At 44.2% G+C, this 16,459-nt stretch overlaps 1 protein-coding gene across 3 annotated transcripts in view; it reads left to right on the top strand.

Moving 5' to 3' along the window:
* The first annotated feature begins 1,203 nt into the window (after positions 1-1,203).
* LOC140737629 (coiled-coil domain-containing protein 68-like) overlaps positions 1,204-16,459 on the top strand; it is a 101,485-nt gene continuing 86,229 nt past the window's right edge. For 2 of the 3 annotated variants that reach the window (XM_073064111.1, XM_073064109.1), the window contains exon 1: positions 1,204-1,517. The gene's annotated coding sequence lies outside the window, so the exon portion shown is untranslated. The remainder of the gene's footprint in view (positions 1,518-16,459) is intronic. The other variant, XM_073064112.1, reaches the window with a different exon arrangement.

Genomic DNA, 16,459 nt, shown 5'->3' with positions numbered 1-16,459 from the left:
ATCTCTGCCTTAAGTACACTCAATGACTTGGCCTTCACAGCCGCTTGTGGCAACAAATTCCACAGATTTACCACCCTCTGACTAAAGTAATTTCTCTGCATCTCTGTTCTAAATGGACATCTTTAAATCCTGAAGTCGTGCCAACTTGTCCTAGACTCCCCTACCATGGGAAATAACTTTGTCATATCTAATCTGTTCAGGCCTGCTGCTTATATGCACCAGCTGCTCATACAACCATCTACCGCCTACCCCCTGCTTATCAACTCAAGTTTAATTGTCATTCAACTGTACATGAATACAGCCAAATGGAACAGTGTTCCTCCTGGGCCAAGGTACAAAACACAGTACCAACAGTCACACACATCACAAGGCACATATAGCACATAGAAGATAGCAGTAAACATACAGTCACACAAAAATATATAATATAGGCCAGATCCCTGAGTGACATGTCCTGTAAATTGATGGTGCATGGGTGTTATCAGCAACAGCAGGCAGCTCCCAGCAGTCGCAGATGACCATATGCACGCACCCAATTCAGCTTGTCATCGTACCGATCAAATACTGATAACAGCGTGAGGGTAGGACTGATCAGGGTTGAAGAGAAACCGTGCCTGGAGTCAGTGCAGGTATAGGAGATCCTTCATGAAAACTTTGCTTTAGCATTTACTATTGAGAGGGACTTTGTTGTTTGACTTTGGCACACCTTGAACTGCTGGTAGGGCCTACTTCCACTGTAGCCCAATAAATAAATAAACAAACAAACAAATAAATAATTATCTTCTTATTCCGGGTTCTTCCCCCTTCCTTTCCAATCCTGATGAATGTTCCCAGCCCGAAATGCTGACTCTTTATTCATTTCTATCGATGGTGCCTGACCTGTGGAGTTCCTCCAGTCTTTTGTGTGCGTTACTCTAGATACAATCATCTCCCTTGTTTACTACACTTCATTTTAAACTCACAGTTACAGTTTGATTGTTGTGAAAATTCTACATGGTAATATACTAAACATCACGTTGTTGTATGCTAATTTGTGAGCCAGTAGCTACAGTAAACGTGCTTTAAACGTGTTCTCTGTCTGGTTTTAACTAAAACACTCGCAATACCAGTTTAAAGGATTTTTCTCCAGTGACAGCTTAGCTGACTCTATTCAAATGGATTTCCATTTCCAATTCAGCACTCTGTTTCACAAGAATCCTACACTGTGAGCAGCTGAATGTACGGCTGTTCACCTTTAAACGATGTCGTCACGGTTGGCAAACTGCCAACGAGGAAATACAAAGGTACAGCTTAGTGCTTCTTCAACAGGTCACATCCTGCGCAATGCACGCAAGTATTACTGAGTTTTAAACGATCACCAGCTGCAAAAAGCTTTAATCAACTAGTTGAATGAAAACTATCATGATCCAAGATTTGGATAACATACCTACAAATCCTCTGCATCCGTGGCACTTCCCTTAACAGCTGCCGAATTACAGGTATATCCAGTTTGAAAGAACTGCTTCCATTTTAAAACGGTGAGTACTATTAATTCTCTCTGATATTTCATTCAAAGGCAATAATTCCACAGCTGTAAATTATTTTATTTTTGAAATCTACTTTTTGTTTTCTGGTTGAAGTATTACATAGAACCATGCCAATTAATGGATACTTCCTTGGCTTTGAATAAGCAGGAAAATTCATTTTAGTACAGAGAATAGAATATAGAACATCATAGTCCGTCATGTTGTGCCGACCTTTAATCTACTCTAAGATCAATTTAACCTTTCCCACCCACATAGTCCTCCATTTTTCTATCATCTATGTGCCTATCTAAGAGTCTCTTAAGTGTCCCAAATGCACCTGCCTCTAGCAGTGCCTTGTACTCCCTTTGTAAAAAAACTTAACTCTGGCTTCACCCCCCTCCATAATTTGCTCCAATCACCTTAAAGTTATGCCCCCTCCTTTGGAAGTGAAATATTCCATTGTTCAATGCAACCTATATTATTTGTCCTTTTACAAACACGAGAAAGTCTGCAAACGCTGAAAATCCAGAGCAACACCCACACAATGCTGGAGGAACTCAGCAGGCCAGGCAGCATCTATAGAAATGAATAAACAGTCGGCGTTTCGGGCTAAGACCCTTTGCAGGACTTGTAAGGGGAAAAGTCAGAATAAGAAGGTGGGGGTGGGGAGGGGTGGTTGGTGATAGGTGAAACTGTGAGAGGGGAGGGGTGAAGTGAAGAGCTGGGAAGTTGATTGGTGAGAGAGATAAAGGGCTGGAGAAGGGGGAATCTGATAGGAGAGGGTAGAAGACCATGGACAAATGGTCTTCTACCTTTATACCTGTACATATACTATATACATGTGCACAACAGACACTCCTCTCCACAGCCCCTTAGCACCCGCAGACTGAGGCGTCTAGCCATCATGCCTCGATGCGTAGGCTTCTGATTGACTTTCAGTCTTTGATCTTCATTAATAACCCTTGGATAATGAATGAGGACCGCGGATTAGGGCTCCAAGCTCTCGACCTCAAATTCCGGACTCACTGATGGCAGGACCTTGAACACTAGGTCTCAGAGTCTGTACTTGCCTACTAACTGGGGGGTCTCCAGCACTCGTGCCTTCTACCACATGGACCTCTGATCCCACAAGCCATCGACAACTCACTGACCTGAGTGGCCACCAGCCCACATCCTCACTGGTCTCCCCAAGGATGTCCTTCATCACTTATACACATTGCAAGAGTTCAAACCTGGAGCGGCCACCTAAACTCTAGTTTGACCTCTAATTCCCCCAGATCCTTGTCCCTAAACCTTAACCTGACCCCAGACTCCCCTCTCTGTCACCAAAACCATTTATACCAACCTAAAAATCAATTAAACAGAAGGCAGCATCTATCACCAGGGACCTCATGACCTAGAGCATGCTCTTTTCTCACTGCTGCCATCAGGAAAAAAGGTACAGGAGCCTCACGACTCATACCACCAGGTTCAGGGACAATTATTACCCCTCAAACATCAGGCTCCTGAACCAAAGGGGATAACTTCACTCACCCCATCACTGAACTGTTCCCACAACCTATGGACTCACTTTCTCAAACTCTTCATCTCATGTTCTATATAGTTATTGCTTATTTTATTATTATTATTATTATTAATATTTCTTTTTTTTGTATTTACACCATTTGTTGCCTTTTGCACACTGGTTGAACGCCCAAGTTGGTGAGGTCTTTCATTGGTTCTATTATTGTTATTATTCTATTAAAGATTTATTGATTATGCCCACATGAAAGTGAATCTCATGGTTGCATATGGTGACATATATGTACTTTGATAATAAATTTACTTTGAACTTTGAATTTGTAAACGACAACTAAGTCTGAGGCATATTCTGAACGGAGACTGCAGCTCAATGACATCTTGACCGGAAGCTTGGTAATTCATTTTTAGATCCCTGCTTCCCTCTGATGTTCATGGTCATGTCTGGTACAGGTTTAGAGAGGGTGCAGAGGAGATTTACCAGGACACTGCGTGGATTAGAGAGCACATCTTATTAGGATAGTTTGAGCAAGCTAGGGGTTTTCTCTTTGGAGCGAAGGAGGGTGAGAAGCATATTGATGGAGGTACAGGTATATAAGATTATGAGAGGCATAAATAGAATGGACAATCAGCATCTTTTTCCAAGAGTAGTGTTAGCCAGTTCCAGAGGACATCTGATTAAGGTTTGTGGTGGAAGGTTTAGCAGAGGTGTAGGTATTTTACACAGAGAGTTGTGGGTGCCTGGAATGCACTGCTGGGACAAGTGCTAGAGACCAGTACAATAGGGATATTTAAGAGACTCTTAAGATTGCCGTTGTTTTATTATTTCTGGTCCTGTAGATGCGGCCTCCTCTATATTGGTGAGACCTGCTGTAAATTGGGGAAACCACTTCTTTGGCATCTCCACACCACCCGCCACAAACAGGACTTCCTGGTGGCAAAGCATTTTAATTCTGATTCCCATTCCCATTCCAATGTGTTGGTCCATGACTTCCACTTGTGCCAAGATGAGGTGGAGGAGCGACACCTTATATTCCTTCTGTGTATCCTCCAAACTGATAGCATGAATATCATATTCTCCTTCCAGTATACAAATTTCACGCCCCCTCCCATTTCCTCTATTCCCCACTTTGTCCTTTTATTTCTCACCTGCCTATTACCTCCCCCTGGGTTCCCTCCTCCTTCCCTCTCCTGTAGTCGACTCTCCTCTCAAATCAAAATCCTTCCGTTGGCTAGAAAAAGCTACTTTCTATAAATCAGTGAATTCAAATGAATCAAGGGCAGTGGAAGCAGACAGACTAATTGTCTTTGTCCTTGCCACGTGCATGGGGATAGAGGCTGCCATTTTGTGAAGACACTTTATTCTCCATTTTGTGTGCTTGACATGCTGGGCTTGATCAATATTTTAAAGAAGACACAATGATACTTCAGGTAATCTGCTAAGCTGCAGATCATTTCCAAATAAGAAGTTATTTGTGCGATGTTCTTTGGTTGGATATATCATGCAGGTTTGTGAATGTTGGGGTTGGTGCCTGCCTGGAGTGATTCGAGCTGGTTGCTGATTGAGAACAAAGAACCATAAGTTATCAATTGTCATTTGATGGGAAGAGGGCAATAAATGGATGCTGGCTTGGAGTAGAGCCAATAACAAGTTGTTAAAGGACAGACACATTACCTGTGGCCAGTGACACTGGAATGCAATATTTGAATTGATAAGGAATAGATATAAAAGTGGATGGTTCGTGTGTGCTGCCAGCGATGACTTCGAAGAATAACCATCGCAGAGTGACCCTGAGTGAATTGGGACTACGAGAAACGCCTCGTAGACTCCTTTGCTCAGGTAAAACCTTTGCTGATCTTTCTTTATTCAGGAGAGTCAGGCCGTCGTTCACACAAGATATTTCATGTATGAATTTATGTGTTTGTTAATTTAAACAATAAAGGTACTGGTCAGTAAATTCTCATCACCCTGTGCCTCAGTGATCATTCTTATAAGAGATAATTTTTACCACACTTTTTTTTCCAGTCCTTGACCTTTCCCACCCACCTGGCTTCACCTATCACCTTCCAGTTGACATCTTTCCCCTCACCCCCCTACTTATTCTTTCCAGTCCTGAAGAAAGGTCTTGGTCTAAAACATTGACTGTTTATTCTCCTCCATGGATTCTGCCTGGCCTGCTGAGTCCCTCCAGTATTTTGTGTGTCTTGTTCTGTATTTACAGCATCTGCAGACTTCCTCACATTTATTCTACCTAGTTAACACTTCATGAATCAAGGGTGGTCTGAGCAGTTCACTACCCCAATTAATATGATCTCAGTCTATACACATTGTGCTTGGGCAATAAAGTAATATATTAAATAAATTTCATTGTGATTAGGAATACTAAAGGCTGTTCCTAATCTGTAGATGTATAACTACTGAGATGTCCTCCATCTTCAAAGGTGGAGGCTTCTCTTCCTCCACCATCAATGCATCTCTTCCATTTCACACACATCTGCCCTCACCTCATCCTCCCACCACCACACTAGGAATAGGGTGCCTTTTAACCTCACCAGGAATAGGGTGCCTTTTGACCTCACCAGCCTTCATGTCCAGCACATGATTCTCCATAACTTCCACCATCTCCAGTGGGATGCCACCAGCAAGCCCATCTTTCCCTCCCCCACACTTCCCACTTTCTGCAGGGATCCCTCCCCTACGCAACTCCCTCGTCCATTCATCTGTCCCTACTGATACCCCTCCTGGCACTTATCCTTGCAAGTGGAACAAGTGCCCCTATACCTCCTCCCTCACTACCATCCAGGACCCCAAACAGTCCTTCTAGCTGAAGCGACACTTCACCTGTGAGTCTGTTGGGATCATCTACTGTATCCAGTGCTCCCAGCTGGCCTCCTGTGTATCGGTGAGATCCAATGTAGATTGGAAAACTGCTTCACCAAGCACCTTTGCTCTGTCTGCCAGAAAAAGCAGTATCTCCTGGTGGCCACCCATTTCAATTTAACTTCCCACTCCCATTCTGACATATCAGTCCATGGCTTCCTCTACTGTTGAGATAAGGCCACAGTCACGTTGGAGGAGCAACACCTTATATTCCGTCTGGGTAGCCTCCAACCTGAAGGTATGAGTACCGATTTCTCCAGCTTCCAGTAATTGCACCTCCACCCCTTCACCATTCCCCATTCCCACTTCCCTCACTCATCTTATCTCCTTACCTGACAATACCTCCATCTAGTTCCCCCCCACTTTCCTTTCCTCCATGGTCTGCTACCCTCTCCTATCAGATTTCCCCTCTTCCGGCCCTTCATCTCTTTCACCAATCAAGTTCCCAGCTCTTTACTTCACCCCTCTCCCAGTTTCTCTTATCACCTGCCACCTTGTACGTCTTCCTCCGTTCCCCCCTCCACTTACTCTTTTCTAGTCCTGATGAAGGGTCTCAACCGAATACATTGACTATTTACTATTTTCCATAGACACTTCCTGGCCTGCTGAGTTCCTCCAGCATTTTGTGTGTGTTGCTATTGTGGATGCATTCCATTTTAAAAAGGGACATTCAAAAAGATTATCAAATTACCAAACACACCCAAGGGATTGTGTTACCAAATTGTGGATGGTGCTATTTTGTTTAAAACCCTTCTCTCCCATCTTGTTCTGCTTTCTGGAAGTCAGAAATAGGAAGGGATCAATCACTGTGCTGGGAGTAGTCTATAGGCCCCCAAATAGCCTTCGGGACACTGAGGAGCAGATAAGCAGGCAGATTTTAGAATGGTGCAGGAAATACAGGGTGGTAGTTATGGGTGATTTCAACTTCCCTCACATTGACTGGCACCTCCTGAGTGCAAGGGGGATAGATGGGGCTGAATTTGTCAGGTGTGTTCAAGAAGGATTCCTGACACAGTATGTGGACCGGTCGACGAGAGGAGAGGCTATACTGGATCTAGTTCTGAGTAATGAACTTGGTCAGGTGACAGACCTCTTGGTGGGGGAGCATTTTGGTGAGAGTGACCACAACTCCCTTAGCTTCAGCATAGCTATGGAAAGGGATAAAATCAGACGAAATGGTAAAGTGCTTAACTGGGGAAGGGCTAACTTTGAAGGGATGAGGCAGGAACTAGCGAGAGTAAATTGGAAACAGATGTTCAAAGGGGAAAGCACAGAAGTAATATGGGAGAAGTTTAGGGACCACCTGATCTGGGTTCAGGATAGGTTTGTCCCACTGAGGCAAGGAGAAAATGGTAGGAAAAGGGAACCGTGGTTGACGAAACACGTGAGGCAACTTGTCAAGAGGAAAAAGGAAGCATATGTTAGATATAAGAAGCAGGAAGTAGGAGGGGCTCATGAGAAATATAGGGTAGCCAGGAAGGAGCTAAAGAAAGGACTTAGGAGAGCTCGAAGGGGGCATGAGAAGGCCTTGGCATGTAGGATTAAGGAGAACCCCAAGGCGTTCTATGAGTATGTGAAGAATAGGAGGATGACGAGGACGAAGGTGGGACCACTAAAGGATAAAGAGAGCAACATGTGTCTGGAGGCGGAGGAGGTTGGGGAGGTCCTAAGTGAATACTTTGCTTCAGTATTCACAAGTGAAAAGGATCTTGATCAGGATGAGGTCGAAGTACATCTGTGTGCTGGACAATGTGGAGATTAAGGAAGAAGTGCTGTACCTTCTTAAAAACATTAAGATTGATAAATCCCTAGGGCTGGATATGATACACCCCAGGTTGTTGTGGGAATTGAGAGAAGAGATCGCAGGAGCATTAGCTATGATCTTTGAATCCTCTTTGGCTACAGGGGAAGTGCCAGAGGACTGGAGAATGGCAAATGTAGTTCCCTTGTTTAAAAAAAGGTAATAGGGAGAAACCTGGGAACTATAGACCGGTGAGTCTTACGTCAGTGGTATGCAAACTACTGGAAAGGATTCTTAAGTACAGGATCTACGAGCATTTGGAGAAGTACAGTCTACTCATAGATAGATAGATAGGTACTTTATTCATCCCCATGGGGAAATTCAACATTTTTTCCAATGTCCCATACACTTGTTTTAGCAAAAAAATTACATACAATACTTAACTCAGTAAAAATATGATATGCATCTAAATCACTCTCTCAAAAATCATTAATAATAGCTTTTAAAAAGTTCTTAAGTAGTTTACTTAGATACATTAAATACAAACAACCCCGGCACTTTAACATATCTTACTCCTGGCGGTTGAATTGTAAAGCCTAATGGCATTGGGGAGTATTGACCTCTTCATCCTGTCTGAGGAGCATTGCATCGATAGCAACCTGTCGCTGAAACTGCTTCTCTGTCTCTGGATGGTGCTATGTAGAGGATGTTCAGGGTTTTCCATAATTGACCGTAGCCTACTCAGCGCCCTTCGCTCAGCTACCGATGTTATACTCTCTAGTACTTTGCCCACGACAGAGCCCGCCTTCCTTACCAGCTTATTAAGACGAGAGTCAACATGGCTTTGTGAAGGGAAGATAGTGCCTCACGAGCCTGATTGAGTTTTTTGAAGAGGTAACAAAAGAAATTGAAGAGGGTAGGGCTGTGGATGTGGTCTACATGGACTTTAGCAAAGCGTTTGACAAGGTCCCTCACGAGAGACTCATCCAGAAAGTCATGAGGCATGGGATAAGTGGAACCTTGGCTGTTTGGATAAAAAAATTGGCTTAAAGGAAGAAAGCAGAGGGTAGTTGTGGAAGGAAAGTATTCTGCCTGGAAGTTGGTGACTAGTGGAGTACCGCAGGGATCTGTCCTGGGACCCCTGCTATTTGTGATTTTTGTAAATGACCTGGATGTAGAGGTGGAAGGATGGGTGAGTAAGTTTGCGGATGACACGAAGATTGGAGGAGTTGTGGATGGAGCTGTAGGTTGTCGAAGGTTACAAGAGGATATAGACAGGCTGCAGAGTTGGGCAGAAAAATGGCAGATGGAAGTTCAATCCAGACAAGTGTGAGGAGATGCATTTTGGAAGGACTAACCAGAAGAATGAGTACAGGATTAATGGTCAGTTACTTAAGAGTGTGGATGAACAAAGGGGCCTTGGGGTTCAAATTCATACATCCCTCAAGGTCGTTGCACAGGTTGATAGGGTAGTTAAGAAGGCCTATGGGATGCTAGGCTTCATTAACAAGGGTATTCAGTTCAAGAGTAGAGAGGTCATGTTGCAACTCTACAAATCTCTGGTGAGACTGCACTTAGAGTATTGTGTTCAATTCTGGTCACCTCATTATAGGAAGGATGTGGAAGCTATGGAGAGGGTGAAAAGGAGATTTACCAGGATGTTGCCTGGTTTGGAGAACAAGTCATATGAAGCAAGGTTAGCAGAGCTGGGACTTTTCTCTTTGGAGCGTAGAAGAATGAGAGGGGACTTGATAGAGGTCTACAAGATTATGAGAGGCGTAGATAGGGTGCATCATCAATACTTGTTTCCCAGGGCACCAATAGCAAACATCAGAGGGCATATGTACAAAATTACGGGAGGGAAGTTTAGGGGAGACATCAGGGGTAAGTTTTTTACACAAAGAGTTGTGAGTGCCTGGAATGACTTACCAGGGATGGTGGTGGAGGCTAAAACATTAGGGGTATTTAAGAACCTCTTGGACAGGCACATGGATGAAAGGGAAATGGAGGGTTATGGGATAGTGTGAGTTTAGTACTTTTTTTTAAGGATTATATGGATCGGCACAACATGGAGGGCTGAAGGGCCTGTACTGTGCTGTAGTGTTCTATGGTTCTGTGGTTAAATTCAATAGCCTCAGTAGCATAGCAGTATGTGGAATGCTGTTACAGCTCAGGGCATTCCGGAGTTCAGAGGTTAATTCTGGCACCATTCTTGAAGGAGCCTCTGTAGGTCCTCCCCATGAAATGCACGTGTTTTCTCCAGGTGCTCTGTTGACAATCATCTTGAATGCTACAATGAAAGTGAAGATTTGGAGGATGCAGTCATCAAAACATGTAAGAAGGCAGTCCATTATCTGCACTAGGTGCCAGTCCACAGACACACCCGGTTGGTTAATTGTTTATTGTAAATTAGACCATAAGACTATAAGATATAGGAGCAGGATTAGGCCATTTGACCCATCGAGTCTGCTCTGCTATTTCATCTTCCCTCTCAGCCCTAATCTCCTGCCTTCTCCCCGTTTCCTTTCACGCCCTCACCAACTAAGAATCTACCAACTGTTACGTACCCTGTAACTGGGTCACTTACCAGCAAAGATAGAGAGGTCTGTTGAAGTCTGATGGTACTATTTTTAACAGTATTTATTGATAGAAATACACAAAAATAATACCAATGCAAACACACAGATAATATACGTCGTCAATACTAAATCTAAAAGTGCGGGTATAATAATAATCAATAAGAAATAGCTCTATTGTTGTCTAGGGGATAATGTATTGTCCGATGGAAATATAAAAGTCACTTTAGTTCAGTCAAGCTGTAGGCTGCAGCCTTTGGTTGGAGAGAAAGACAGATTAAAACTTGCCCATTCCTTTTATGATGTCAATCCTTCGAGAGTCGTTGGGAGTTGAGTTCCCCGTTGTTAGCTAAAAACCGTTTTTCTGTGGCAAAGGCCACCGATTCTGGGGCAAATGGAAGCGGACGCATGTGGCCTTCCACCGGCTTTCGCTATTACGGGATCGCTAGCGTTTCTTCTGGTGCGTCTGAGGGGCTGTTCCCCCAGACCCTCTTTTTATCCTGACTCACAGGGTCGCAGATGTCGATCAGGTTGGGATGATGCAATCCCTCCACCAACCTCCCCCTCGGTTCATTGCCTGGGGGGGGGGGGGGGGGGCTTCGATGAATTGTGCAGGATGCAATACACAAGTCCGTCTCCAAGAGACAATAGCCGGTATCAATGGGTCCGCCTTTCGGAGGCCAGGACACATTCCAACCCTTTTGTGGATTCTGCATGTCTTTCTCTCATTTCCTGTGTCCCCTGAACTGACTTAATAGTGATCTTGCGATTCTCACAAAGGAGGGGGCTACCCCGCACCCTTCGGCCCCTCAGAGCTGTGGCACATTCGTAACACAGCAAATATGCATAAAACTTGGCCTCTACAGGCATCTGTGGCAATGAATTCCACAGAGTCACGACTCTCTGGCTAAAGGAAATTCTTCTCATCATTCTAAAAGGACCAGGGGTGCAGTGCTAGCCGAAGCGCACCCGGCACATCTTTAAGAAAAAAGCCGAACTAAACAAGCTAATTAATTAGGTGCCACCCGGGGTGATTTGACTATCTCAGAAACTGCAGATCTCCTGGGATTTTTACGCACAACAGTCTCTGGAGTTTACAAAGAATGGTGCCAAAAACAAAGAACATCCAGCGAGTGGATTTAACAAGATTGTTTTGGTCACAGAACAGCCACTCGCTGGATTTTTTTTTGTTTTTGGGACCATTCTTCGTAAACTCCAGAGTCTGTTGTGCGTAAAAATCTCAGGAGATCAGCAGTTTCTGAGATACTCAAATCACCCTGGGTGGCACCAAATTAATTAACTTGTTTAGTTTGGCTTTTTCCTTAAAGATGTGCCGGGTGCGCTCCGGCTAGCACTGCACCCCTGAAAAGGACGTCCCTCTATTCTGAGGCTGTGCCCTCTGGTCTTAGACTCTCCCACCATAGGAAGTGTCCTCTCCATATCCACTCTACATCCACTCTGTCAAGGCCTTTCAATATTTGATGTTGTCCCATGATTACGTTAGGGCTAATCGGGTTTGTGGGTTGTCGGGGTAGAGTGGCTCAAAAGGCTGGAAGGGACTGTTGTACAGTTCCTGCACCAATGACAATGTTCATGTATATTATGTATCTGAATCACAATCAGGTTTATTATCACTAAGGAATGTTGTGGAACTTATTATGTGACAGCAGTACAGTGTAGTACAGCCCTCTGTAGGCTACTCAGACAGAATTCCGCCAACAATTTTTTCTCTCTGGTGCCCTTCCTCCTTCCCTTTCTTCCATGGTCCACTGTCCTCAGCTATTAGATTCCTTCTTCTTCACGCGCTTCACCACTTCCATCTATCACTAGCTTATTTTTCAAGCACTTCCTTTCGAATCCCAATGAAGTTGCTCTGCCCGAAAAGCTGACTGTTTATTCCCCTCCATACATGCTGCCTGACCTGCTGTTGTTCTGGGATGCTCGAGGTTTCCAGCATTTGCAGAATCTCTTGTGTTTGAGATTTGAGCCTTGTTTTCTCATCTTTGGTGTCCCGTGGCATGTTTGTAGAGTCATAGGACAATACTACATAGAAACAGGTCCTTTAGTATCGAGTCTGTGCCGAACCGTTTATCTACCTAGTCCCTTCGACCTGCACCAGACCATTGCCCTCTGTGCCCTTCCCATCCATGTACCTATTTAAAGTTCTTGTAAATGTTGAAATTGACCCTGTGTGTCTATATATATATCTGTATGTGTGTGTGTGTGTGTATTCAAGTTAATTGGGCCATCAGTTAATTGGGGCAACTCTTAAAAACAAAGATAAATTTAGAAAATTGCCTTGATTCCCTTCATTTATTTGGGATGCTGAACCGCTTAATGGGGCAGGAAACTTGCCAAACTGGTTTTTACTAGTGTCATTCGTGTGCACTTTAGTGGTCACTGGACACTACGCCATGCTTAAAACTAACAGTTTTTAAATAGCACAAGTTGCGTGTGTTTGTATTCAGTGATTTTTATCACTGAGAGTTGGTGAGACATAAGCAATGAGACAATTCAGAACTGTTTTGCTCACTGTGGTTTCAAGCGTTCAAGCTTGGAGATGCCAGAAACAGCCAGGAGTGAAAATGAAATGATTTCACTATGTCAACAAGTTAGGGACGATGAAGAATTTGAGTTATCTGTTGACAATCATCTTGAATGTTACAATGAAAGTGAAGATTTGGAGGATGCAATCATCAAAACATGTATGAAGGCAGTCCATTGTCTGCACTAGGTGCTTGTCCTGATTTTCTTCGTTGCAGACCCTCACTTAATTCCTCCATCAATGACTGTTCGAAACTAATATACAGTTCTGTAGTGTTCTTATATGTTGTGTATTTCATTTAAATAAGCAATTTGCTACTCAGTTTGTATTTTTTATAACTTTTTAACTATTTCCATGAAACTTCGGCAAAATTGTGGCAGCAGCTTAGTTGGGCCAAAATGTACTGGTCCTAACTTGTCCCAATTAACTGGCATCCAAAAAGCTGGAACGGAACAAAATAGTATTCACTTGGCCTCTGCGTCCTTAGTGTATCTCTGTAGTCTGGTAGCCAGAGCTGTTAACTGTTACTTGACAGTTTCCAGGGCTTCAGCTATGGACTTCCATAGTAGCTGAGACGAGTCTTGGGTCTTCCCACCTTTCAGTTAGTCTATGCACTCTTCTCCAAAGAAACAGGAGAATTATTTGCACAGTCCCAGACCAACAACATGCCAGTACCTGAACCAACCAAAACAGCATCTGAGGAGTACTGGAAGAGTATATGGGAGAAGGAAGCATCATGTAACACCAGAGCCCAATGGCTGAAAGACCTACAAGCAAGCCTCTGCAATCTCCCAGAGGAAGAACCAGTCACCGTCACAGCAGAAGATGTCCAGCAACGGGGAGCAAGAATGAAGAACTGGACATCACCAGGGCCTGACATGATCTATGCCTGTAGGCTGAACAAACTAACAACATTACATACATGGCTGGTAGCTCAAATAAACTAGATGCTTGAAGCAGGCTCCCACCCCAACTGGTTAACTCAAGGAAGGACAGTACTCATAGTGAAGGGTCCTCACAAAGGAGCAACACCATCAAACTACCGGCCTATAACCCGCCTGTCAACAACATGGAAACTCCAGTCAGGCATCATAGCCACCGATCTGAAGGAACATGTGTGTAAATTCCTGAGACCTGCTCAGAGGGAGATTGGTAATGGAACCAGAGGTTCCAAACACCAACTACTGGTAGACACCGCAGTCATGTGAGACCGCAAGACCAGGCAAACTAACCTAAGCACAGCCTGGATTGACTATCAGAAAGCGTACGACTCAATGCCCCACACATGGATCCTGGAATACCTGTCTCTGTACAAGGTCAACAAGACACTAAGGACCTTCATCAAGAACTCAATGGGCCATTGGAACACAATGCTAGAGGTTAACTTGAAGTCAATAGCACAAGTGGCCATTGGATGTGGAATATACCAGGGTAATGCACTATCCCCATCACTGTTCTGCACAGGCTTGAACCCCCTCAGCCAGATCATCTCAGAGAGTGGACATGGGTACAGGCCACCAGCCACCTTCTGTACATGGATGACATCAAGCTGTTTGCCAGAAACGGAAGAGATATCGACTCACTAATCCACCTGACAAGGGTGTACAGCAGAGACATTGGGATGTCATTGGGCTGGAAAAGTGCAGCCGGATGGTAGTGAAAAGAAGCAAACCCATCGAGGCTGAGGGAGTTGAATTACCTGAAGGCCACATACCAGATGTAAAAGACAGCTACAAATACCTGGAGATCATGTAGGCACATGGAAGCCACGACGAGGACACAAGGAAGGCTGCAACATCCAAGTACCTCCAAAGAGTGAGACAGGTCCTAAAAAGCCAGCTGAATGGGAAGAACAAGCTCAGAGCCATCAACACATTCACCCTACCAGTCATGAAAAATCCAGCCATAACAGCGTGCAGGCCAAGGAACGAACTGGAAGCCACTGACATCAAGACTCAGAAACTACTAACAATACATGAAGGACTCCATTCAAAGTCCAATGTCAAGCGACTGTACACCTGCCGGAATAGAGGAGGACAGGGACTTGGAAGTGTCAAGGCCACAGTCCTGGATGAAATGTGAAACATCCATGAGTATATCAGGAAGATGGCCCCCAAGGATGATCTGCTAGGAGAATACCTCAGACAACAGTCAGAGGACATGGAAATGGATGTGGGTGAAGCAAAGCCAGAGGCCATGGCAGGACAAACCACTACATGGGATGTACCATTGCCAGATACCAGAGGTGGCTGACATTAGAAAGTCCCACCAATAACTGGAAATGGCAGGGCTGAGGGAGAGCACAGAGGTACTGCTCATGGCTACACAAGAGCAATAGAAGCTGGGTCTAACACACCAGACAAGATCCAAGATGAAGATTGTGCAAGGAATCCACTGAAGCATTCCAGCACATAGTGGCAGGGTGCAAGATGCAGGCAGGGACTGCATACAGTGAATGGCACTAACAAAATGGCACAGCACAGGAACATCTGCACTGAGTGTGGATTGGACACTCCCAAGTCCAAATGGGAAACACTCGAGAAGGTATGGAGAATGACAGAGCTGGGATCCTGTGGGACTTCCATAAGCAGTTACTGGCCAGCCAACCAGACATGGTAATACTGGACAAGGATAGGAAGAAAGCAATCGTAATAAATGTGGATCAGCGAGGATACTGTGCTGAACCCTCAAGCTCCCAAGCCTCTGGCAGTGGACATGTGATTGAAGAAAAAATCCACATAAATACCACCCATCAGGGGTGAGAAAAAAGTAGTATATAGTTCTTTTATGCATTGTACTGTACTGCTGCCACAAAGCAACACATTTCCCAACATCTGTCAGAGGTAATAAACCTGATTCCGATTGTGATTCTGACCCATTGAAGTCATTACCTGCCATTGTATTGCTCAGTGTTGCATATTTATCACAAGTAGTGCCTGCAGAAAACTTATCTTTACCCACAACTCGTTTCTGTCAACACCTTCAGAAGGTGGAAGAGGTCATGCAAACATGGGAAAGTGCAGTAAGGTCGAGACCGACATTGAGCCTGTAGCAAGGTTGCAAAATATGGGGGGGGGGGGGGGGGGAGAAAAAGTGAAAAAATTGTTAGGCTTTGCCTTGTTTTTACCAAATTGTACATCGTAAACAGAGACGTTTAAACAGAAAGGCAGAAGGTTTATATTGTAACAGTGTGAACAGGTGGTGTGTCATATTACACAAGTCTGTCCACATTTGTCATTGAGAGGTGTATAAAGGAGATTGACTCAGCTGCAAGAGGAATGTTCAAGAGAAGGTTGCTATGGGATACTAAAAGCTTTTTTAAGTATATAAAGTGTAAAAGAGAGTTGAGGGTAGATACAGGACCAATACAAAATGACGCTGGAGATATTGTAATGAGAGACGCAGAGATGGCAGAGGAACTGAATACGTACTTTGAAACAGTCTTTCCAGTGTAAGACATCTGCAGTATACTGGACATTCAAGAATGTTCGGGAAGTGAAGAATGTGCAGTGAAAATTATGACTTAGAAGGTGCTCAGAAAGCTTAATGGTCTGAGGGTGGATAAGTCTCCTGGACCTGATGGAATGTACCCTCAGGTTTTGAAGGAAGTAGCTGGAGGGATAGTGGAGGCATTAACAACGATCTTTCAAGAATCGATAGATTCTGGCATTGTACCAGATGACTGGAAAATTG

The sequence above is a fragment of the Hemitrygon akajei genome, chromosome 13, assembly GCF_048418815.1.
Source record: "Hemitrygon akajei chromosome 13, sHemAka1.3, whole genome shotgun sequence".
NCBI classification, from domain to species: domain Eukaryota; kingdom Metazoa; phylum Chordata; class Chondrichthyes; order Myliobatiformes; family Dasyatidae; genus Hemitrygon; species Hemitrygon akajei.
The sequence above is the reverse complement of the archived record's forward strand: the minus strand, read 5'-3'. Positions and strand labels throughout refer to the sequence as shown.